The 24,977-nt window shown below is 36.8% G+C and overlaps 1 protein-coding gene across 14 annotated transcripts in view; it reads left to right on the top strand.

Moving 5' to 3' along the window:
- The window catches only part of LOC5573135 (nuclear pore complex protein DDB_G0274915), a 135,419-nt gene that overhangs the window by 4,902 nt on the left and 105,540 nt on the right, over positions 1-24,977 (top strand). The window contains exon 1 of one of the 14 annotated variants that reach the window (XM_021847557.1): positions 227-249. The exons of the other annotated variants lie outside the window; for them this stretch is intronic. The gene's annotated coding sequence lies outside the window, so the exon portion shown is untranslated. Of the gene's footprint in view, positions 1-226; positions 250-24,977 lie in introns of those variants that run through there. 14 annotated transcript variants of the gene reach the window in all.

Raw genomic sequence — 24,977 nt, 5'->3', positions numbered from 1 at the left:
GGTTGTACATGCGTGTGAAGGACGTGATTTGAATTTTGAACGGGGCTGGTAGTGATTCACGCGTAAGGGCAAGCGCAGAAGCGTAGAAGAATGCCCCCGATGAGCAAGTGCTAGTGAAAGTGGACCAGTTGAGAATAGTTCGGAAACGGTTTCCAGTGGTGCATGAGAAGAAATGAAAGCTTTAGCGGCTGGATGTTGATCGAGTTGGACCCAAAGGTGATCGCAGTGCGTGGTGCAGTTAGCACCTAGGTATGAAGTGTCCGTTGGTTGACGATCGATGGTAGTTTCTCCAAGGCATGAAAACTTTAAATTTATACTGTAGCCATCGAATTTTGCGGAAAAGTAAACAAAGCGAAGCAAAATGTTTGGGTAATGTTTGTTTGGATATTTGATGAATTTCCGAGAAACTTGTCGGTACAGCTTGCGAAGGTCGTTGGTGTTGGAGTTTCCGTACCGAGCGAGCTGGGTACTGATTCTCTCCGGTTCGATTGGTTTGTAACATCTCTAACGGAGATGAGATTCAACGAGGTTAGTGTAAAGAACGTGTTTTTCGTTTGTTCACAAGCAGGTTTCTGAACTGCAAGTACAGTGGTGTTTCGATTTTATTATGCCCCAAAATAATATTTCATGTTACAAAATTGTAAATTTAACTAAACAAAAATATTTTGTTTTGTATCTAATTGCTGAAATGCGTTGTATAGAAAGCAAAATCTATGCTTTTCATGGTAATATTCAAAATTTTTATTCCCGTAATCCGGGGTAACATTGATCGAAATGGCTCATCACGTAATAAGCTCGTATCATCATTTATGGACGCAACATTACCAAAGCATGAATTGCGCTTCTGCTTCTTATATTCATGAGCTAATGAAAATTAAGATTTTTGCGAAAATTGCGTTTACTTCATGCGTAAATTAGTCAATTTTTCGAAACAAAGATTTCAATGGTTGAGGATGACACTACCGAAGATTCATGTCTTACATAAGTTCTGCAAGCGATATGAGCAAGTAAAATGCGGTTATAAATAATTATGGCATCTCCGGAAACGATTGTGTTGTCGAAATTTTCATAAGAATAATCAATTAGGCAACATTGTCGAATTACTGTTAAGAATTTAGAATTTCCTTAGGAAATTGCCTACCTTTAGGCGTATTCCGCATTTCGAGGTGTTTTTAATTTTGAAATAACTCAAAAAGTAAATGACTTGGAAGCGTTTGGCCTTCATATTCGGCTTCAGAAGCCATGACTTAAGTAAGTAACGACATTTTAAATATTACCGAACGTTGTTTACATGGGTGATCAATGTTATCACCTAAAACATTATATTAAACATGCTTAATTCTTTCAAAAAGTAAAATACAGTATATAGTCACGAGCTTTGAGTGGCAGTACTTGTTTTAAAAATATAATACTTGCAACATTTGCATATTCAAATGAAATATTCAAGAAATTTCTAAAAAACTGATCAATGTTACCCCATAGATCGTCAAAGACCATCAACATTTATTAATTTAAAGTATTCGTCTACATAGAAATATCTCGTACCTTCCTCAATGCAAGAAAATTGGCAAAATTTGTGCTATACATTTCAGCCTTTTCAATCATGTTATTATTTATAGACTTTATAGTATTTCTATCAGCGATTCAGAATCAATTTTCAAAATGATTCGTATGGGATTCAAAGAATGAGGTAAGACCCCGGTGGAAAGGAAAATTCTCTTTTTCAAGAGGGTATTCTTTTAGAAAGTTGATGATACGATGATACGGAATATATGTACTACAAAGAATATTGTTATTTCCATTACCATGTGTTCCGCGTAATAGTTGTCAACTCAGCGCCTTTTTCAGCTTCCATGACGAAACTTGTGATGAGGTTAACGTCTTGCATTAACTCGCAAAAGATAATAGTTTTATAAATTCAATTACCATCAGTAGGCTACAGTTTTAAGTATTACTACAAGCTTCTTACGATAAACAGATGTTTTGTTTTCATTTTATTTGGACATTGTTATGATCTAACTTACCCCAATGTATCTTTAAATTCGGTAAGTGAGAAAAAATGTCTAATTTTTCTAATATTTTTTTAAGTACGAATTTGAAATAGAACAAACACATAGATGAAATTTGAAATGCATCATGAGAACGATTATGTATCTATTTTTGATAATAAATCTTCGAGCTGTTTAGTAGAATACCTATAAGTAGATGAAAAAACCGAATTTAGTACTATACCATTTAATTCCACTAGAGTTTGTATCCTTTGACAGATACGCGTATTTCGACCTCAACTGTAAGGCCGTCTTCAGTGTCGTGTACTAGACTCGACTAGTCAAATAATACAAACTCTAGTGGAATTAAATGGTATAGTACTGAATTCGGTTTTTTCATCTACTTATCTGTTTTTATTGAAAATTTAATATATACAAATTTAGTAGTTTCGGAAAACAATTTTATCCCATTAAGTGATGTTCTGCCACATAACAGTAATAACCAAGGATGGAAATCTAGAGATCATGACAATATCCATGATACCCTACGTTGTTCTTTATCCTGCGATCATACCAACAACGATTAACTTTTTGTCGTTAAGTTATCACTACAAACTACGCTCTGCGAGTAATGCATCATGTTGCACTTGTGGTAGCGATAAACTGGTCACGAATAAAAGTTTAATTATTTTCAGGATTTTTCTACTTTTATTCAATGCTCTACCTTTATATATGCTGTTTGTGATTTTAAAATTATTCGGTCGTTGGTTGAGCGATAAATAATAACGCGAATGCGGCATGATTCATATTGATCGCTACTTGCAACAACATCCGATAAACTCCTTGCGCGCATAATGATGTGCTGAAATCATGCTACTGCGTAATGGCCCTCTTAGATTATTCCAATACTGTGTTGTTGTCCGTTTGAGACATTTTTTTCATCCTTGGTAATAACAGAATATATTAAAAATTTTGTCAATTATTAAAAGTTTACGTGCTAATTAATAACTTATAAATGATATATTTTGAACATGTTTAATTACTCTTTATGCTTTTAATGAAGAATTTTCAGTTAATATTGAGTGCTTTGTTACATACTTTTAAAAGTGCATTTTCTTCTTAAAACGTTACGTGTGTTATTGTTGATCCCTTAAGTAAATGACATACTTGCCCTGGGTGACCTTGATGAGAAAATTAACGCCAATAATGTCATTCAATTTATCTTCATTTGCTTCAGTGTTTTATCCATTTCATTTTCCGAATTTTTATGTCTGATGGTCGTTTGCTGTAAGTAACGCGTACCTGTCAAAGAGGATCTTTTTTGAAAACTTTTTCATGTACTGAAATTTAGGTGACCATTATCACTAAAAACATTTTAGTCTATTTTTACACGAATGTTGTTCCCTCGATTATTATTTCAACAAACGCCAGTTACTCGAACAGATCCTCCGCAATCCATTCTTCCGAGTTACCCGAAAATTGTATGGATCGTGGTATAGAACCACCCCCTTCTACCTCCTCCTCTTCCCTGAACGACCACGTGGTTTATGGACGGCCCCAAAAAAGATACAGCTTAAAACGGATAAGAAACAATCTTCAGAGACAGAGTGGTGAACTAGTAAGAACGATAAAGAAAACAAGAGAAAATACTGAGGTCGAAGAAATTTTAAAGAACCGCTGATCAAAAAAGAAGGAAAAATACAATAAATTTTGTTAATCATGAGTGCTGAAACATTTTCGAGAAAATAGGCCACGTGAGAAAACGGGATATTCATGGAACTGGTATTTGCGGAGCTGGTGTTCGTAGAAACGATATTCGGGGTATCAATATTCGGGAGAAAGTAACACAACCCCAATAATCTGCCCATTGAAAATCAAAAATTATATGGTATTTGTACGAGAAATTCTGTACAATACAATATTCTGAAGAAGAACAGCTCGCGGTGAAAGGAAATGCAATTTTCTCGAATTTAAAACTAGGTAAAACAGCTTAGAATATTGTATCAACACCTCATAGGCAAAAATCTCGCAAAAGATGTAGAATAACTGTGTTATATTGTTTCTGCTCTGTGCACTAGCAGAGAGCTTAAAATGAGAAGAACGAGGTTGTTACCGAACTAATATTTTACTTAATGCTCTTGAAGATGTGAAAATATGCACGAATCGAATATTGTGACGGTTATCTTTGGATTCCGAGATCCAATGCATTAAAAAATCGACAAGAAAAATAATTCTGGGGAATGGTACATTATGGCGAATGGTTTTCTGGCAAATATCGCACATCTTGTTCCACATTTTGTTTAATATTACGCCTGGATGCATGGTTCGAGAAATTAACGTTTGGAGGTTGGTTTTCTGGCTAGCTCAAGCTAACAGAAATATAATTAAAAAAAAAAACACTGACACGTTAATGCTTCCAGTGGGTATTTATGCCCTTTGAAGGAAGCACCACACTAGACAACGGACTAGCATGCAACGCCCAGTGGCACAGTCGGAAAAAAGTCCTCACGAAAAGTTTACACCGGCCGAGGCGGGAATCAAACCCACACTCTCTAGCACGATGCGGCTTAATGCCTGGTGACACTAACCGCACGGCTACGAAGCCCACGTGATGTGTTAGTAGGTAATTCGAATGTTTTGGTTAAGATGCAGGATAATAAACCAAATCTTCAACAGGTCTTCTGCCAAGCCATATACATAAGAATCTCATATTCTAATATCTCATGCAGGAGATTTTTTCACCTATGAGTTGTACCTACTGCAATTCAACAGCCAAAACATCACGAATGATTTGACTAATCCGTTTGACTCATTAGCTTGTATTTCTGCAGTTTTTTCACGCAATGAACTTATTGTTTTTTTTGCTAGAAATATGTCAAACCTTCCCAATGTAAACAATAACAATAGGTTTCAACAGATTTCTGATCGATTATTATTTTCGAGAGCATGAGCATGAGTCATTTTTCATCAAAATCTCATGCGTGAGTTTTTCGAAGCAGATCTCAAATGAGTTTTCTCTCACGGAAAAAAAAGTTTTGGAATGGATTTCTCATGTTCAAATCAAGATCTTTTAATGTGGTTGACCAAATTGTGGCACGTCTTGATCTTTACATCCTCATCGCAACTTATTTTTTTCTTTTCTTTGAGCAACTTATTTATGTATCGGAATTTTATGAGAACAACGTGTTGGTTCTGTCAACCCATGTGATGCCTGAACCAAGCCAAAAAACTAAAGTGTGAACCTTCATCTTCTCTCTATTAGCATCTTCATTAAAAAAATGTAATTGTATATTCCTCTTTTTCATATTTCCAATGAGACTTTCCATTATATTCATTTGAACATTTTTGTTACTAAGATTTGTAGCATCAGAATTATTTGATTTCTTGAAAGTTGACAGTAAAGCCTTCAAATCAAGCCTAATATGATATGTGTGTGAGAGTGTGCTCAAATTTAAAGACCAACTTGAAATTCATATTTTAGGGACAAAATGTCGAAAGACAGAACGTCGAATGCAAATACATTAAAAGGAACAAAACGTCGAAAGTAGTAAAATTTCATCAGCGATGCGGAATTGTTTTCTTGATTTATTTTTTCACATCGTGTTCAATGCAATGTACGTTTATTTATTATTTTGAAATCATTGTTCTTTCAAGAAATTTTCATTTTCTCTCAAATTTCCTTTATCGGCGTTTTGTCTATTCGACGTTTTGTCACCCATCCAAAATTTATATTGGTGTCGTCGTACATATCACAAGGATGCTAAAAATACATGCATGTTGGTCAGAATCCAATTGCTATTTGATCTCCATGAATCCAGAAAAAGACTGTTCAAATATCTTAAAAAATACAAATATAATGTTGAAATTTCACTGCATGTAACCATTTTAACTGTTCTTCAGCTTGGGCCTGATGGACCTATTGGTTCCCTTGTAATGAGCCTGTTCAAATTGTTTTTTCTTCTATGTTACCTCAAAATGATATAATATGTTCTGACTCATATTCCTCAAAGTGGAGATTTCATATGCTTAAATTAGGATTATCGAAAATTTTCAAATGCGCACTAGTGAGGCAAAATAATTCATCGTCTTTGAAAAAAGTGATTGGCGTATAAAATCACTATTTAAAGAATAGTTTACGAAAAATATTAATTTCTTCGAATTTAAAAATATATATATATATATGTTCCAGGTGAAACCTGAAGGCTTCAGTTTTCTTTTTGTTATGATTTTTGAGCAGATGAAGAGGTTTTGTATCTTTTTGAGAAAGGTTCCAAAGTGAAATCACTCAAATGTTTTTTTCCCAGTTTTCAAAATTGAAGTGAAAAACAAATAAATAATTTTATATAAAAATGAGTATCGGGGTTCGTTGTAGCTCATTCGGGAGGTTTCTCGAGCCAATCCAATTGATATATCATGGCGTTGATACCAACTTTTTCTGGGCGTTTCGACTACCTGGTGGCCAGTAACATAATTCCAACAAATAGGGAACAATAAAAAAATCGTAAACAGAACACAAGAGAATCGAAAATCACAGGGATTGAATCCTGAGAAAATTGAGAGAATCTCTCACGTATCGCTCTATGTAACTATCATAACATGCTGCACATTATGAGAAACTGTTTATCGTATACAGGTACAACTTTTATCAGATTGGGGGGATAGTAATGCATGATAAAACCCCTCTGAACATGCTCCAAACCCGGGAGACACCATTGCTATTGGAAGTTCGTGAATTGTTTATCGTGCCAGTAAAGAAAAACACCTACCCCCAGTGGGGTAAACAAGCGAGAAAAATGGAATTTATTATCGCCCTCTCTTTGAGGCTCTCGTTCGCTGCTTTTATTTATCAGACTTGTTGCAACTTGCGATACATTGACGATCGTGGACCGCATATTGCTCACCGCAAGGTAAATCCTGTACAAATGTGTATCTAACGAGCGATGGTTACAATCTAGGATACAACTCTAGACATCATGCGAATGAAATCTCGACTTCCGTTAAAAACATTTCACCAAGCTCACAAGGAATTTTTTGGAATTATGGAATGTAACCACCGTCTCAGATAATCGCTTTCCCAGACAACCAAAATGTACGTATAACGAAATCACCTGGAGGTTTTGTATGGGCAAAATTTCACTAATAAGATGTCGCGAAAAGGCCTTCTGCGCAGGGCTGGCATCAACTCGCACAATGCGCGCAAAGAGCAGAATTTAACCACTGCACAAAGAGGAGACAGACGCGCGCAAAGTGTAACAACACGAACACAATGAGGGCACGCAGTAGGAAAGAGAGTATAAGCGATTACGCAAAGAGTAATGCTGACGGAGTGTGTTGGCAAAACATGCTCAAAATGTACACAATTTGGCTCTTTTTACCTTATAACATGGGTATTTTTAAAACGAGACCAACGAATAGATGTCGGATATCGATGTCCGTAGTTGTTTTGGAATTCAAGATGGCGACTTTCGGTTTGTGAAAAGCGTTTCAAACCCATGCAATATGGGTATTTTTGGAACGGGGCCGACGCCTGGATGACGGAAATCGATGTCTGACGCCATTTTGGAATCCAAGATGGCGACTTCCGGTTTGTGAAAAGCGCTTCAAACCCATTCAATATGGGTATTTTTGGAACGGGGCCGACAAGTAGATGACAGAAATCGATGTCCGACGTCATTTTGGAATCCAAGATGGCGACTTCCGGTTTGTGAAAATCACTTTGAACCCATGCAATATGGGTATTTTTGGAACGGGGCCGACGAGTACATGACGGAAATCGATGTCTGACGCCATTTTGGAATCCAAGATGGCGACTTCCGGTTTGTGAAAAGCGCTTCAAGCCCCTGTAATATGGGTATTTTTGGAACGGGGCCGACGAGTAGATGACGGAAATCGATGTCCGGTGTCGTTTTGGAATCCAAGATGGCGACTTCCGGTTTGTGAAAAGCGCTTCAAACCCATGCAATATGGGTATTTTTGGAACGGGGCCGACGAGTAGATGACGGAAATCGATGTCCGGTGTCGTTTTGGAATCCAAGATGGCGACTTCCGGTTTGTGGAAAGCGCTTCAAACCCATGCAATATGGGTATTTTTGGAAAGGGGCCGACGAGTAGATGACGGTAATCGATGTCCGGTGTCGTTTTGGATTCCAAAATGGCGTCAAACATCGATTTCCGTCATCTACTTGCTGCACCGTTCCAAAAATACCCATATTGCATGGGTTCAAAGTGATTTTCACAAACCGGAAGTCGCCATCTTGGATTCCAAAACGACAACGGACATCGATTTTCGGCATCTACTCGTCGGCCCCGTTCCAAAAATACCCATATTGCATGGGCTCAAAGTGATTTTCACAAACCGGAAGTCGCCATCTTGGATTTCAAAACGACACCGGACATTGATTTCCGGCATCTACTCGTCGGTCCCGTTCCAAAAATACCCATATTGCATGGGTTTGAAGGGATTTTTGCAAACCGGAAGTCGCCATCTTGGATTCCAAAATGGCGTCAGACATCGATTTCCGTCATCTACTCGTCGGCCCCGTTCCAAAAATACCCATATTGCATGGGTTTGAAGGGATTTTTTGCAAACCGGAAGTCGCCATCTTGGATTCCAAATTGATGCCAGACTCGTCGGCCCCGTTCCAAAAATACCCATATTGCATGGGTTTAAAGCGATTTTCACAAACCGGAAGTCGCCATCTTGGATTCCAAAATGACATCAGACATCGATTTCCGTTACCTACTTGTCGGTCCCGTTGCAACAATTCTCCCATATATTCCAATAGAAGCTCCTATAGAAGCATTCGGTAGGTACTCAATGAGCCACACAAAGAGTGTGTGTTCACCATTTTCCATCAACACTTTGTGTCGAAGGATGCATTGCAGCGAGAGCAGAAACACAAAGAGGCGTCAAAGAGGTAAAAACCAGTGAGAAAGTGTAGCTGTCGCACTGCACTTAAATTCATGATCAACACAAAGTGCGCGCTCTTTGTGTTTTTCTGTTTTCACTGAGGAGATGCCAGCCCTGCTTCTGCGTACAAAAGTGGAGGCGATTTACGTGCATATATTATGTGATGAATAAAAACATACAATGCGAGTGTATAAATATTCTACCGAACTAACCTGCGATCTTATGCGACTTAACTTATGATAACAAATGTTGATTTGACAGCTGATACGGATTGATTCGACTTTGTACGAGTGTACGGGACGAAGCAAAATGTACAAATGAACTCAGAGAGAAAGCGTTTTATGCGAGGAAACTCATCAGTCTGACGATTTTATCCACCGTGGTTTGCGGGTTTGATGTAACTAGTATGAATAAACGAGTTATTTGCGACTTCTGGTTGTCTGGGTTGCCAACCGTGAAGAGAACTTTGACATACTTTATGAAAATATTCATCGTATGAAATTCGTCTATCATAAATCTCACTTTCCTCAGCGCCCACCTTTGCGTGAGAGTCCGCCTTCTCATTGCGATAAATTAAGCAATGTGAGGGGATTCATCGAAGGTAAGTGCAATAGAACTAAGGCTATCCGAGAAGATGAAAAACTGTTCTGCGGGCATGTTGAATATTATCTCCAAAGCGAAGTGGATTGTTTCTAGCTCAGCAACATAAAACAATGCTCTTGAAGTTTTCGGAAGACAGAACAGTTTTCATTGGAGACAACGGAGCCAGTTAAACTGCTAATGCGGGTCCCTCTGAAACATCTCCTGTACACGGATAAAAATCTGATCCCCACACCATGATTTACAAATCATGAAATTCATAAATTGGTTAGGTCATGATATCAGGATCACAAATCATGGTTCCTGGAGTCATAATCATGATTCCTCATAAGCGTAACATCCAGTGTGAAAACACTAAGCGGCGCACTTTGCTCCATCACATTCGTATCGATCGCTTGTAATTCAAGATGACGAAGCGGTTGAGTGGTAGAGTACGTGACTCACAATCAGAAGGTTCTTGGATCGAATCTCAATGCGCGCTATTTTTAACTTTTTTTTTTTTTATTTTTCTCGATCATAAACGGATGCGCGACTCAGCATTTTTGGAATTTGAATCATGATTCCGAGCAATCAGCTACAAAAACCTAACGCGTGTGTTGCGTTACGGCAATCTGGCTCATGATATCATGAGTCCAAATCATGGTGTATTTTCATAAGACGAAAACACGCTGGAATCATGATATCATGAGTCATAATCTAGTTTTTGGGTTCTGATTTCTACCCGTGTATGAAACGACATTATTGTACTTTGTGTTGATAATACGTGGAATAATTATAAATTGAAGTTCATCTGGAATTCCATGAATAGCTTGTTTCATGGTCAGATTGTATTCAACAGAGGAACTGTCATTGGTGAAGCGTTCACGTAGATGACATGTAATAGAGATAAACTCTCATGATTTTTGAATGAGTATTCAGTTTTAGCAATTCTTCGCAGTTTTCAATGACGAGTGTGTTGCTCACTCCACACTAAATAAGTATTCTTAGCGAGAGCTCCAAGAATCGGTTCTGTAGCAGTAAAACCCCTGCCAGTACCTCCAGGCTCGCATTATGTGTCGAGTGCATACACCCTAAGGCGATACGCAAACAACGATATTGGATTCGTTCCTATTTAATAGGGTATCAGTTTAAAGGCTCCCCCAAATCTACGCTACTTTTTACGTCGACAGTGACAAATAATCGTCGCGATTTCGTTGTTGTGTCGCTACAAGCACTCTTCTATGGAACCATCTTGACTGACACGAAGCGGATCGCAGCAAAATCGCGTCGCTGTGGCTAAGACGCGATTATCAAACAGTGCATGTAACATCAGCGAAATCGCTACGATTGTTTGTCGCTATCGCCGTAAAAAGTGGCTTAGATCTGGGGGAGCCTTAATGCTGAGAGAAAACAGAAAGAGCCATACCCTAAAACAGAGAGAATGGTTGTTTTAAAGAGTCTTATGAGGTCTTACGGCTGAGCACCCCACCATTTCCCAGTAATTGTTCTCGATCCCAAAACTTCTAGCCCAAATGGATAGATTATCAAGGAAATTTTTCAATGGATAAAAATAATTATAAAGCAAGAGACTTAAACATTACCCTTGGGGGAGGCATATCTAGCTAATTCTGCAAGTTGTAAGTTGACCGAGAGTAAAGCTCATGTGTTTTTGTGGCAACAAGTTGTACAAAAAAATATTCAATATTCCAGGGAGTCCGCTTTGTTCAAATTTCCTATATTTCTATAGTAACTGTATCGAAAGCACCCTCAATATTGAGAAAGACTGAAGCCAGTTGCTCCTTTTCTGCAAATGCTAATTGAATATCTGACAAAAGCAACGCAAGAAAGTTGTTTGTTCTTTTACCCTTGCACAAGTCAAATTAAGCACTGGAATATTGTTTGATTCGACCTAGTGGTCGAGTTGAGATAGGATAATTTTTACTAACAATTTCCTCAAGTATGATAACATAGCGATCGGGCGGTATGAGTTGTGATCAGACGCTGGTGTCCCAGGCTTAAAAAGCAATAGGGCGATATTCAAAACTGAAAAGGCAATAGATGGCTCTTTTTCAATGGTAGTAAAAACGAAATCCTGAAGCAAAGAAAGCACCACGGAAGATGAACTAAACACAAAAAGTTATGTATTCACTTTACACTTGATTTCTAATCACTAGTTTTTTGATTCAGTTTCCTAATTGCAAGCAATTTACGATTTTCATTATTTTTCATACGTTTTGACAGTTCTCCGACTACCATTCTTCCATGCGCTTGTGTTAAAAGTTTGAGAAATTTGAGAATCCAGCGTAGCGCGATCAGTGGGTGACATACAAACAACAGTGTCGCCGTTCGGCGGCCGGTAAGAACAACTGAATGTTCGAAAGGTTGTTGTCTGTAATATTTGCTGCTGGCGCCAACTGTTAGCGTTTGAGAACAAAATAAACAGCGACAAGATTAGCGGCAGTTTCACATGTTGCGAGCCACTCTCGAAAGCGTCAACATAGAACTTTCTCGTGAGATGACATCAGCAAATAACTACACTTCTTCGCCTTGGTAAGCTTATTACTGCGCCCTTAATTCTATTCTAATTGCTTATCTTTCGATTGATTCGCGTATTTCGGCTATAGCTTGCAGTCTTTTTCGATCCCAATTTCTCGCATCCAGTGAAAAACGCAAGTGTTAGTCAAAATACGACGGAACCAAAAGGTTCAACACTCAATCTACTTTTTTGATTGTTTTTATTGAGGTTCTGATCGAAGGGTTCGAATACAAAAAAAAACAATGTACTTTATTGTTGATTCGAAAAAGCGTGATGTATTCGAAATGAAAACCGTGATAAACCCAAGCGTGAACTTTTCGAGTAGTGAAAAAATAAGAGAAGATAAAACCGAAATACCACTGCAAACGTAAGATGATATCAGATTGAGCTTCTGTTTGCATGAGTTATTTGAAGGCATTCGAACCTGTCATGCACAATTTACTGCTTCAGATCGTTCTTAATCGAGTTCCAATTTTCAATACGATGATTTGGCAAATTATGATCAACCTTGCTACATCCTCACCGTTCGATTGATTGGCTTGACTCGGCAAGTTTCCTTGTGCAGCTTGAACGAGAAGGCTTGCTTCGCTTCTAGAACATTACCTGAAACCACTTAGGTGTTTTCCAAATGCTTACCTTTGGTAGCAGATGCGGGTGCTTGTGTTATCATTTGGCTGTGCATTCAGAAAAAAATGAATTGCTTCTTTTGTACTGCTGAGCGTTCGCTATTAAGGCGAAGTAGGCCGTCATTGAAATTTGTACGCGTCGTTGATGATTGTTGTTAATCCATCTCACGATTTCGAATCAAAGAAAATCAGTTGGTTTGGCACTGCACAGTGGTCCAGGAATCAGTTTTACGCGGAAAGATGAATTTTGAGCTTTAGAATGAAACATTAGACAAAAACGGTCTTCTAAAAAGTTGTTTGTATTAGTAAGGTCCTTTGTTTGGTGTTATTGAAAATTAGGGTGGACCACATTTTCATAGAAATTGTGTAACTAACTTTCTTATTTGTAGAAATTATACTATACATGCTTCAGCAAAGTTGTAGACCATTCAATTTCAAGCAACTTTGCCAAAAAAAGTTTTTTTATATCTCTTAAATTGACCGATTTAGAGCTATTTTCCTACGGTGACATAGGGTGGTCCGAACAAAATTGGTTTTTTGGCTCTAGAGTTTTCAATTCAAATTTCTCATCAAAGTAGTCTATGAAACACTTTTAGAGCTTGGAAAAATGCGTAGTTTGGTGAGTGAAGAAACTCGTTATCTCTTTCCGTATGGGAGTTATTGTTGTTTTTCTCTCAAAAACATGCCTATTTTGATTGTGAATATTTTTGATTGGGGCAAACATAAAAAATATCTTTTGACGGCATTTAAAAGACAAAACAAAATTGTAAATTATATCAAAAAATTACAAATGTGTTATTTTTGTAACTCTAATAAAATGCCCTTAAAAACAAATGATTTAAAGCAGAAAAACTTTAATAACTTTTGAACTAAAAAAGATATCATCAATCTTTTTGCATGAAAATTTGCGTTTTGTTAAGTTCTAAAAGTCGTTCATAGACCGCTTTGACGAGAAATCTGAAATAAGAAAGATAGGGCTTTAAAACTATTTTGAAGATTTTCATAGTATGTATTTCTTTATTATTTTGCATTTTGAGCATGAAAATAAAATTTTAGACAAAAATGATCTTCTACAAAATTGTTTATAAAAATTTAGGCTTTCATACTGAGTCATTCAAAACTAGGGTGGTCCACAATTTCACACAAATCATATAATCAACTTTTTTATTTGCAAAAATACTGGTATATACTCTTAGGCAAAGCGGTAGAACTTGGAATTTTGACCAACTTTGCCAAAAAAAGTTTTTCTGTAGCTCAAAATTTGACCAATCTAGAGCATTTTTTCCTAATCATCAAAGGGTGGTCCAACAAAAAAAAGTTTTTCAATTCTAGTGTTTTTAATATTAGTTTATCGTCAAAGTCATCTATGAACGACTTTTAGAACTTACCAAAACGCAAATTTTCATGCAAAAATATTGCTGATATCTATTTTAGTTCAAAAGTTATTGAAGTTTTTGTGATAAAAAATATTTGATTTTCAAGGTGTTTTATTAGAGTTTCAAAAATAACACATCTGTAATTTTTTGATATAATTTACAACTTTTTTTTGTCTTTTGAATGCCGTCAAAAGATATTTTTTATGTTTGCCCCAATCAGAAATATTCATAATCGAAGTAGGCATGTTTTTGAGAGAAAAACAATAATAACTCCCAAACGGAAAGAGATAGCGAGTTTCTTCACTCACCAAACTACGCATTTTTCAAAGCTCTAAAAGTGTTTCATAGACTACTTTGATGAGAAATTTGAATTGAAAACTCTAGAGCCAGAAAACCAATTTTGTTCGGACCACCCTATGTCACCGTAGTAAAATAGCTCTAAATCGGTCAATTTAAGAGATATAAAAAAAACTTTTTTTGGCAAAGTTGCTTGAAATTGAATGGTCTACAACTTTGCTGAAGCATGTATAGTATAATTTCTACAAATAAGAAAGTTAGTTACACAATTTCTATGAAAATGTGGTCCACCCTAATTTTCAATAAAACCAAACAAAGGACCTTACTAATACAAACAACTTTTTAGAAGACCGTTTTTGTCTAATGTTTCATTCTAAAGCTCAAAATTCATCTTTCCGCGTAAAACTGATTCCTGGACCATAGTGCACTGACACAGCTGAAAAAGTATCAGCATACTTTATGCATGTTAGCGCATACAGTGATACTTATATCAATTCAAAATAAACTATCAAGATTGAGTTTTATCACTTTGAAAAGCAAGCTGAAAAATCATCATTGTTGCCAAAACGAATGACGGGCTACTTAGCCTTAAGGAGGTGCAATGCATTGCCATAACTATACATATATCGGCCCTCGGTTCGGGACTCGTATTGAACGTACGTACTTATGAAAGCATTTTTTGGGCCAATATTTCAAGACAAGCTGTTGTGTTCACAAGAAAATTCGGAAATTGAAATATTTTAAACTGTAACAACCGATGGAATGTACGGTGGTTATCTGAAGACTAGGAACGATTCACTCCCAATCATGGAAATACTGGAGTAATTATTCATGGGAAAATCGCTAACAGAATTTTAAAACAAAATTCTAACAAATTTCTAAAGGATTCATTGAAGCAATCTTTCGAAGAATTCGTAGTAAGCTATTTGTTTAAATATGATTTATTGTTTTACTGCAAGAAACGCTGAAGCAATTTCCACTGGAAACTTCCTAGGGTTGATTTCGGGCCTCTAACTGATAAGGAAGGGCAAAATCATGCAATTTGATGATTCAGATATATTTGATTAATTGTTAAGATCTTTTGAAATTGAATTCACGTAATTAAACCCGACCGGCTCTCGACTGACATTTGCACAAACTTCGCGAAGCTAATCAGGTTGTCATATACCCTTCTAACAAGCTGTATTTCTTTGTCCCGTCTGTATGTCGCGTTTATCCCGTAAGTGTGCTTCCTATTCAAGAAACCGGTCGGTCGTAATCAACAACGCAAAAGTTTCTCTCAACCTCGTTGAAGTCGTTCTACATACGGAACGGGCAACGAGTTGAACCTGTATAGCTTGGTTCATATCTACCGAGCCGGCACAAGTAAAAGTTTACAATTTCTGTAGCTTTGCAATAGATTAGACCGGGTTAGCTCGTGATGTTCGTTTATGGGTACTTATCTCCAGCATCACCACCTCTTGGCTCATCCTTAAATTATAGATACTTGCCATCAATAATTTATCACTTATTTATGCTAATCATTTTCCACTTCCCTATTTAATGCGCCGCAGCTTTGGAAGACGAGGCGCGAAGAAGGATTACTCTTTCACTCAAAGCCTATTTGAGCATAGGGGAGACTGGGGAGGCTTGATCTAACCATTTTTTCTCGTAATCTAAAACAGTGATTTTTAAGGTAATTTTATGTAATAATTTGTCTATACGAAAGAGAATGTACAAGTTGGAAATAGTATAAAGAATAATGTTTTAGGAACATTTTGTTTGAATTAAACTCAACAGAAGTTTTTTGAATGGCTTGAAAAACATGTATCTCACTTTGCGTCTTTGAATCTTTGAATTTTCAGAATTTGGAGATTCAAACAAGTTATTATTATTATCTTCGTTATTGAAATCTTCAGCCTTTGGCTGGTTCGTTTCTGTTACAAATAAGTAAAGTCAAACGAAAATTGAGGATTCCCTAATTTAAGCTAATATGATAACATTAGCATATGTGTTCACAAAGGGCTAATGTGTCACCTAATTTTTTCTGCGCTTAATGAGACACATTAGTTTCCCTAGTCTCCTCTTCACGTCTCAGTTCCTAATCGCCCTGAATGGGGGGTGATTAATAACCACGCTAGTATTATGATTAATGAGTTGGCGTGTAGCCGAACCTCCGATGGCAGAAGTTGAAGAGCGCTGCTAAGTGATGCCCTTTGTCAGAGCAAAACGGACCGACGCTTCGTGGGAGATGTGATTACCTCTCGAAAAGACGGGCAATTATGTGTCTGTTACTAATTGAAAGTTTTTTTTTTCTAAAACAAAATCCGTTGTTGGGATTTTACTGGAATCAGTAATGTTTCAAAGGAGTAAAATCTAGCGTTGCACGGTGGGTGAAATCCGACGCAAAGTCACGTTTATTTTTAACCGAAAGCTTTTTCTCCGGACATCCGTTTCTCAAATGTTCTTTTTAATGCTTATACCAGTTCTCCGAATGACCAGTTTAATCGAAAAATAAAGTATTTAAAAAAAAAACAAGAATAGTTTTCAGTGACAGGTTGTACCCTGTGCTTACCATGGTAAGCTAGAAAGGATGGCCCATTTAGCATCGAGACGTCTTTTATGTGAAAAGACCACTCATGAAATTATACAAAACATCCTTATGCGAAATGTCCAACCACCATACTAGGGAAAAAAGGTAACAATCAGAAGAAGGAGATATTTGGATCTTGTTGGCTGTAAATTTGATACAAAGAAATTCCGACGACAGTATAATTCGAAAGTACCACCAATTGAATATAAATCAGTTTACCGAATCATTCAGCACTCTAGAGCAGGGGTTTGCAGCCTTTTTGGCTCACGGAACATTTTTTTAATTAAATTTATCGCTAGGAACACCTATACTACATCACCACTCCGTTTGAAGTTTGAGCTGAAATCTACCCTATAATTTCTACGAAAATCGTGAAGTAAGGTTTATGTTAGCCAATCTTTCACTTTAAGAGGAAAATAATCATAATCGTTTCACAAACATTCAAACACAGTTTTTTGTTCAATATCGTAGCAATGGTCATGAAAATTGCATTGCTCTACACTTGCTATCTATAATGTAATGATAGATTTTCACGAGGATTTTTTTTTTAAATTTTAACGAAAAACTGGTATTACTTTTTTTGATGATCGGTGATGATTGAATGACGGATTCTTGAGTTTTAAGGGGGAAGGATACGTCATTGAATTTAGAATTCCCAAAAGCAGTTTTCGTTAAAAATAAAGAAAATTCACACGAAAATGTGTTCACTGTATTTTATTCTCCAACCGAAACCCAATAAACACGTTCTTATAGAATCATTTTCAGTTTTGAACAGGAAACCTATTTTTGAAGTATCGATGATGATGAAGATTGCGATAACGGATTTTTGAACGTTAAGGTGAAGATGGTTCAAAGCCAAACCTAAAATTTTCAAGAACACTACTCCTAAATACCCACTGGGCCATAGCCTGCTTCTCAGCTTAGTGTTCTTATAACCTTTTCCATAGTTATTAACTGAGAGCTTTCTTTGCCAAAGTTGCCATTTTCGCATTCGTAAATCGTGTGGCAAGCACGATGATAATCTATGCCCAGGGAAGTCAAGGACATTTCCATTACGAAAAGATGCTTGACCGACCGGGAATTGAACCCAGACACCTTCACCATGGCTTTGCTTTGTAGCCGCGGGCTCTAATTACTCGGCTAAAGAAGGTACCTGCTCACTTGCTAATGATGACTAATCGATCAAGTTTCCAGCTCAAATATTTCAAAATTCTTGGTTGGAAATCAGTAGTATTGCTTTAATTAAGAAATTTTTGGAACTTTTGTTTTCAGCTTGAACAACTAAGTGACGTTCTCTAGCGAAGTACTTCTTTTTCTTTTCAATGTGCTTGAATGGATCAACCACAAGTTAAGTACTCACACAAAAATTCCCAATGTTGATAAAACTCAAAATGTTTTAAAATGTTTCACGGATCAGAATTTTGATTATTATCTAGACAAAACTTTCACACCCAGAAAGTTTTAAAATATTCTGTCGGGGTGAATTGGCTATCTTCAAGAGTTGTTTTTCATACTTAAATCAAGAAAAAGCAATTTTGTTGCTAAAACTATCCCATACAAAATATATAGTAAAATTTTCCCGGACAGAATATTTCAACCATCAAATAATAGAATCTCTGCCGAAATGTTGAACGTTTTCGTAAAAATATCCGTGATACATACACCGCTGTGCAAAAGACTCGTGAAAACTTTGTTATATCATCCACCATAACTTTGAACACAAAAAAGGATGAAGATGAATAAAAACCACATCTAAATTTCAAGAGCACAAGTCTAGAGAACAAAACAGTAATCTTAACAGAAAATTCAATGTATGGCTACTTGGTTAAGTATAATTAAAACTGGATTGTTAAAAAAAAACTTAAGATATTTTAAGGAATTGATCCAAATTTTCAAAACTGTCGTGGAGCACCAGTGCTCCGCAGAGCACGATATGAAAACCGCTGTGTCTAGAGTATGACTATGAAAAATGTTCGAAGAAATGGGCTATTCGAGGAAACGGGATATTCGGGGAAGTGAAAATGGTACTCGGGAAAAAGTAGCACAATTCTTATTTCATGCTGCTGCACAGTGGCGGGCCTTCATACAAAAACTGGTCAAAGCCTTTAAAAGAAGTCCAAAACGGCTGGAAAATAGATTGTTTGCTTATTCAATTTTTGATGTCAGCTTTTATATGTTTGTAGTCATAGGGGTAAATTTGATAATTTAATCCAATTTCAAACAAAAATTTTTAACTCAATTTTATCATATATTTTTTCATTGGGGGAAAGTTGTAAAAAATGATTTTCTGTTTAAAGCTGATGAACCTCAAAAATCCTTATTTTCAACGTAGACAAACTTGCTGAAAACTTGTTCAATTATTCTAAACTTATGGCGTAATTTAATACAATACTAGTAAATTTCAAAACTATTTTGCATTACAATTATCACTTTAAAAACGTCCATCCAGCCCATTTCGCGTCAGATCGCTTTCCGAGCTGGCAGCATCTCAGATTTCGATTAAACTTTCTGGATATGTAGACATGGACTAAAACTAAAAGTTTTTCTCGTCTTTAATGAAAATTTCAGCGTGTCATTTTCAAACAAAACTATACAAGTTAATGTTGTCTTTGAATATGATGCGTAGAGAAACGCGTCTTGAACCCTTTTCATATAGATTTCTAGATTATTTGGTAAGCTTATTAGACTTATTGACTCGCTAATTGAGTTTCATTGAATTCTAACATGATTTTGACTTCCACTTGTTTAACCCAAGATCGGTCGCATGCGTGTACTAAGTACACGCACCTTGAAGAAACCTCGCTTTTCATACACAGCTCAAGCAAGGTGGTGCTAGCGATGGCTGAATGCGCGACCGCTGTTGAGTTAAGGTTTGCTTGAAAAAGTGAAAAAAAAAAACATTTATGAAAAGAAACAGTTTTTGTACAAAATCTTTTTTTCCTTGGAAGTGCCCATTTCGTGATGTAGTAAACATTATTACCTATCTTGAGAAAATTCCATTCAATTTATAAATTATCATTTGATTTAAATCGACTTTAAATTTAAAAATTTTTTTTTTCCAAATTGTGGCACAAATGTGGTTTTTTGAAAAATTTCATTTAAAAATTTCGACATATATCTACAAGTCATCTTTACAACACTGTTTTGTAGGGTTGTAATTTTTTAAAAGATTTGGGTTAAAAAATCGCGTAGAACAGTTTGGCATTTTTCAAATGATAGTCGTGATAAATTTTGGAATTTATTGCCATAAAGATGCGTATCCTGGCGGTGGCTTTTTTTTAAAGCTACAATTTGGTTACAATATTCGTTGTAATAAAGTGCTTAATGCAAGGTTTCAGACCGTTCGATCGAGAAAAACCCTCCATATCAGAGCTAATTATGGAAGTGCCCAAGTAGCTCTGCGCCCTATTTTTAAAACGACTTTGAATTCTAAAAATCATTTTTGTCTCAGGGTAGGCGACAAAGAGATTTGTTAGTATTTTGTGTAAAAAAAGTTGTCATTTCATTATTTTTTTTACTGAAATTGGGTAAAAAAGTTTGACCCAGATAGTCCATATAAAATTTGGAAAGAATAAGTATGCAAATGGCTTTTTTAGTCTATACATCCTGAAACTTTCATTGAAATCTGAGACAGTGCTACCGTCATCTCTTCGAGTTATTTTTATTGAAATATTTATAATACAGTCAAACCTCCATGAGTCGATATCGAAGGGACCATCGACCCATGGAAATATCGAGTCATGGAACAGCTCTTATATGGAAAGCTGTTTGAAGGGACCATCATAGTAACCATGATTTTCTGTTTTTAGTATGGTTCCATAGTCGATATCGAGCAATGAAACATCGACTTATGGAGGGTTGACTGTATGTATTCATGGAAATTTCATTTAGTGTATTGAAGCTACTAATACAGCTCAAAAATGTAGTAAAAAAACGGAAATAAAGAAGACGAAAATAGTGATTTAGTAGAACAGATAATGATATTAATAAAATAATGATGCCCAAATAACCAAACTGCACTTCAGTTCGCCCTGCGTGCTATTAAAGTGCTATAATACAACTCTTATTAATGTTCGAATCCTCTGAGCAGAATCTCAAATAGAGAAACTTTAAAGTAGATGGAGTACCGTGTACCTTTTAATTCCGCTCCTAAATGCTTATCTATGACAGATACGCGTATTTCGACCACCACTTGCAGTCTTCTTCAGTGTCAGTTTCTCGTATCCACAGTGGATATGCAGAGGACTCAATGGATTCCTTAGCCTTTGGGCGGTCGCGCCATTGTACTTTGTACAACAGTTGTGATTTATATACTTTAATTTTACAATAATGATACTTATCGACACCAAACCAAAATATATTCCTCAAAAATCTTCCTAAAAACATTACTTGACAGTTTTTGTTCACAGTATGGCTGTTAAAAATGCGAAAAATCAACAAATGTACAAAGAAGTCACAATATAAGGAACGCACTATGTACGGCTCGAGTAGACCACAATTTTAATTCAGTTTATCTCCAAATCCAGATAATATCGAAGCTTGGGGTCGTCAGTGAAGTTGTGGCGGTGAAGCGCTATCTGATGATACTTCATTCGTAATTTGTCAGCTAGGTGGCACTAGTGGGTATTAAACTTTTACTGGAATTTTTCGGATATCTTAGGAGCCCGTTCATTTAGAAAGATGGCGTCTTGATCAAAGTTGTTCAGTAACTCAAGGACTAACATTGTTCGAGCTAGTTGGGCGGTGCTCGTGAGCATTTACTATTGTTACATGGATATCTCAGGATCCTGTCTTCGGCAACGTTGCTCAGTAGCTCAAGAGCTCTCATTAGTTGAGCCAAGAATTTCGAGATTTTGCCACCTGTGGCACTAGTGAGCGGTATCTTCGGCAAAGTTGTTCAGTAGCTCAAAGAGTGTCATTATTTTAACCAGTTTCGCATTTCAAAGCTTTAATAATGATTGCATTTGAGGTACTGAACAACTTTTCCCAAGATGCTATCTTTCTAAGTGGTCAGACTCCTGTAATATTTGCAAAACAACACTTTTATGCACACTAGCGCCGCCTAGTGGCAAAATTCTGCTACTTAATGACAACCAGAGGTCAGCTCTCGATCCCTAATGAGCTTTGTCGAATATGGTTTTTCTATATTTTATCTAGACCGTTAGGTATTTCATGATGAACTTGAAAACCCAAGGGTGTTGTACAAAGTACAACGCGCGACTACTTGTGTTATAAAATTTCGCGATACAACCGAAAGTTTAAAGCCAGTAAGTAACTCATCAACATTCCGTTCTCATCCCCAAAATGACCTGTTTTCGAACAACCGGCGCCGTTATTGTTTGTTATAATGATAAGAACACTAGTACTTACACATTGAGGATGCAGTGTAAGTACAGCTTATGTTCAATTAATAATATAATATCTATGACTGATGGCGTTGACCGAATAATTGGATATCAACAATATAATTCATTGCTTTATACTCATTTGCATACAAAAAGGGAAGAACAGGGTAAAGAGAAGTACATGCAATGGCGTGCAGTGGATGGATTTTTGTTTTACATAAAATGTCTGCTTCTTGCAGTTTAAAATAAGTGCAACTATAAGTCGAATTTCTTCCACTGTGCCTTTGGCAAATTGTTGACTCCCGTTTCTCGTTTACTATTCCGAGCGCTTCGGAAGTCACTCGTTAAAATTTTACTGTTGCAGCGTCTTCTAACGTGACCCGACAGCGTCGTCTCATGACACTTTTAATGGCGTTTTAATGTCCAGCTTTGGTCATACATGTCCACTCAATCAAAAGCTCATTCGTTCCGTTGTTCGTATACACAGCTCCCGACCGGATGCTGTCCGTCGTTCGTGCAAAAAATCTCTAAATCAATTCACCCCTGGACAGCTTAGAACCGTCTTGCCCAAGGCATACCAAATTAGTGAAACTCGCACTAATTCAATCTGAGATTGTGTCAACTGATAGCTAAAGTAGGTACTCCAAGAATCAATAAACAAAAAAGAACCAGCACCCATTTGTTCGATTTGGCAAATTGTGCTCTAATGGCCCCATCTCGGTCGTCGTGAACCTTTTCTTGGGCGGCGCAGTTGACACGAGCTGCTAGCTACCGATTGATCACGGCGGAAAAGGGGTAATTTGCGAACATGATCATTATATGGCCACGCAAAGTGATTGGTGGCAGCGCCACTGATGCACAGTGGTTCTAAGGTGGTCAAAACTTCGAACACTAAATTTATTTTCTTCAAATTGTAATATTTGTCTCGGCTTTCCTAAAATTTTTGTGATTCAAATCCAAAATTTGAAGTGAATTTAATAGATTTAAAATTGTACACAACTCTTTTAGTGAACTCTAGATGATTTTTCAAGAATATTTGCGGTCCATAATTCACAAACTATTTATGGTGACAACATTTATTATAGGGACTATCAAGATATAGATAGTTGACTATATTATCATAGAGTAAACAATTCGTGATATTTTTTATGAACGAGGTTTTATATTCAAATTAACAAAACGTTAGTGTGAAGAATCACATTAAATATATCATAGTTATCAGTCAAAAATTAGGAATATTTGAGAGTAAGATGCGCAATGGCAAAAAAAGTAACGAACATAGAAGTTAAGCGAAAATACAGAAATATTAATAATTTGGCCTTCCTTAGTGGTTAGAGTCCGCGGCTACAAAGCAAAGCCATGCTGAAGATGTCTGGTTTTGCTTCCCGGTCGGTCCAGGATCTTTTCGTAATGGAAATTTCCTTGACTTCCCCGGGCATAGAGTATCATCGTATTTGCCACACGATATATAAATGCGAAATTGGCAACTTTGGCAATGAGAGCTCTCAGTTGATACTGTGGAAGTGCTTATAAGAACACCAAGCAGAGATGCAGGCTCTATCCCAGTAAGAACGTATTGCCAAGAAGGAGAAGAAAGCTTGACCATAGAAATGAGAGTTCACTGTTTCGGTCAACAATTGTTCTAGATCGAACCACCGTGGTGTGGTTTCCCTATACCAACATTAGAGTGAATGTTTGGTAATGATGGTTGTCGTTTCGGTGACCACCACACACGCCATAAGGGGGGCTCCGTTCACATTGAACTTGATCTTGAGAGGGAACGTTCTCCGTGGACCGTAGTCAAGTATGAACGATCGCAACAACTGTCCAGGCGTGGAGTGGAGAGTCATTTTCACAGAAGTCGTTTGACCGTGAAAGCATAACAGTGTGCCGGTCACACTTGACTGACGGCGGCGTCGGCGACTGATCGGACTCTTGTTGTGAGAGGCGTGACATTTCGGTTGGTACGATTGGGTAGTTTTTGAAGGAGCGGAAAATACGAACATGCACTCGCGCATGGACGCGGTTAGATGGAAAATGTCAAGTTTACTCCAACCAACACAACATTCAAAAATTGATTATGTAAACGATGGATCTAGTGAATTCGTAAGGAATTTACTTGATTCCAAGTGTTGATGAATCATATAGCCTTGATTTCAATTGAAACATTTTTAATTTTGTACTTAATTGAGCACTATGTATCTTGAAAAGTAATTATTCAGACCAGCAGCAAGCCCTTGGGGTGCTTTATTTTAACCTCACACCAGTGGACGCAGAATTCCTCATGCTGTCGGCAAAAACTCTTTGAAAACCACCAAACCAGCAACACTTCTTCTCATCTGTTATTTATTTCTCAACATGCATACCTAAAGAGAAAACAATAATCAGATAAAGCATTGAATTTCAATCAATTCACATACCTTTAGACCCTTCCAGGTCTAAAACAAACCATCGATTGTTTATTTACACGAAGAAGATGAAAAACACATATTTGAGTATTTTTTAATTTAATTTTGAGTTGCTGTAGCTGTGTTGTTATATTGAGCAAATTTGATGGATAGCACCGACAAGTTTTGTTGCATAGGATTCATCAAATGTAGAGCGATTGTTGAACCATGGCCAAATACGAGCGCGTGCACAAAAAAAATACAATTGTGATTGAACACTAAGGAAAAAACAAAAATAGTCACCGAATTACTGAATTTTATGCATTAATGACTATTTTCTATTGTTCTTACCTTCATGCTG

This window comes from Aedes aegypti, chromosome 2 (assembly GCF_002204515.2).
Source record: "Aedes aegypti strain LVP_AGWG chromosome 2, AaegL5.0 Primary Assembly, whole genome shotgun sequence".
Classification (NCBI taxonomy): domain Eukaryota; kingdom Metazoa; phylum Arthropoda; class Insecta; order Diptera; family Culicidae; genus Aedes; species Aedes aegypti.
Note: the sequence above shows the minus strand (reverse complement) of the source record. Positions and strands in the feature narration are given on the sequence as shown.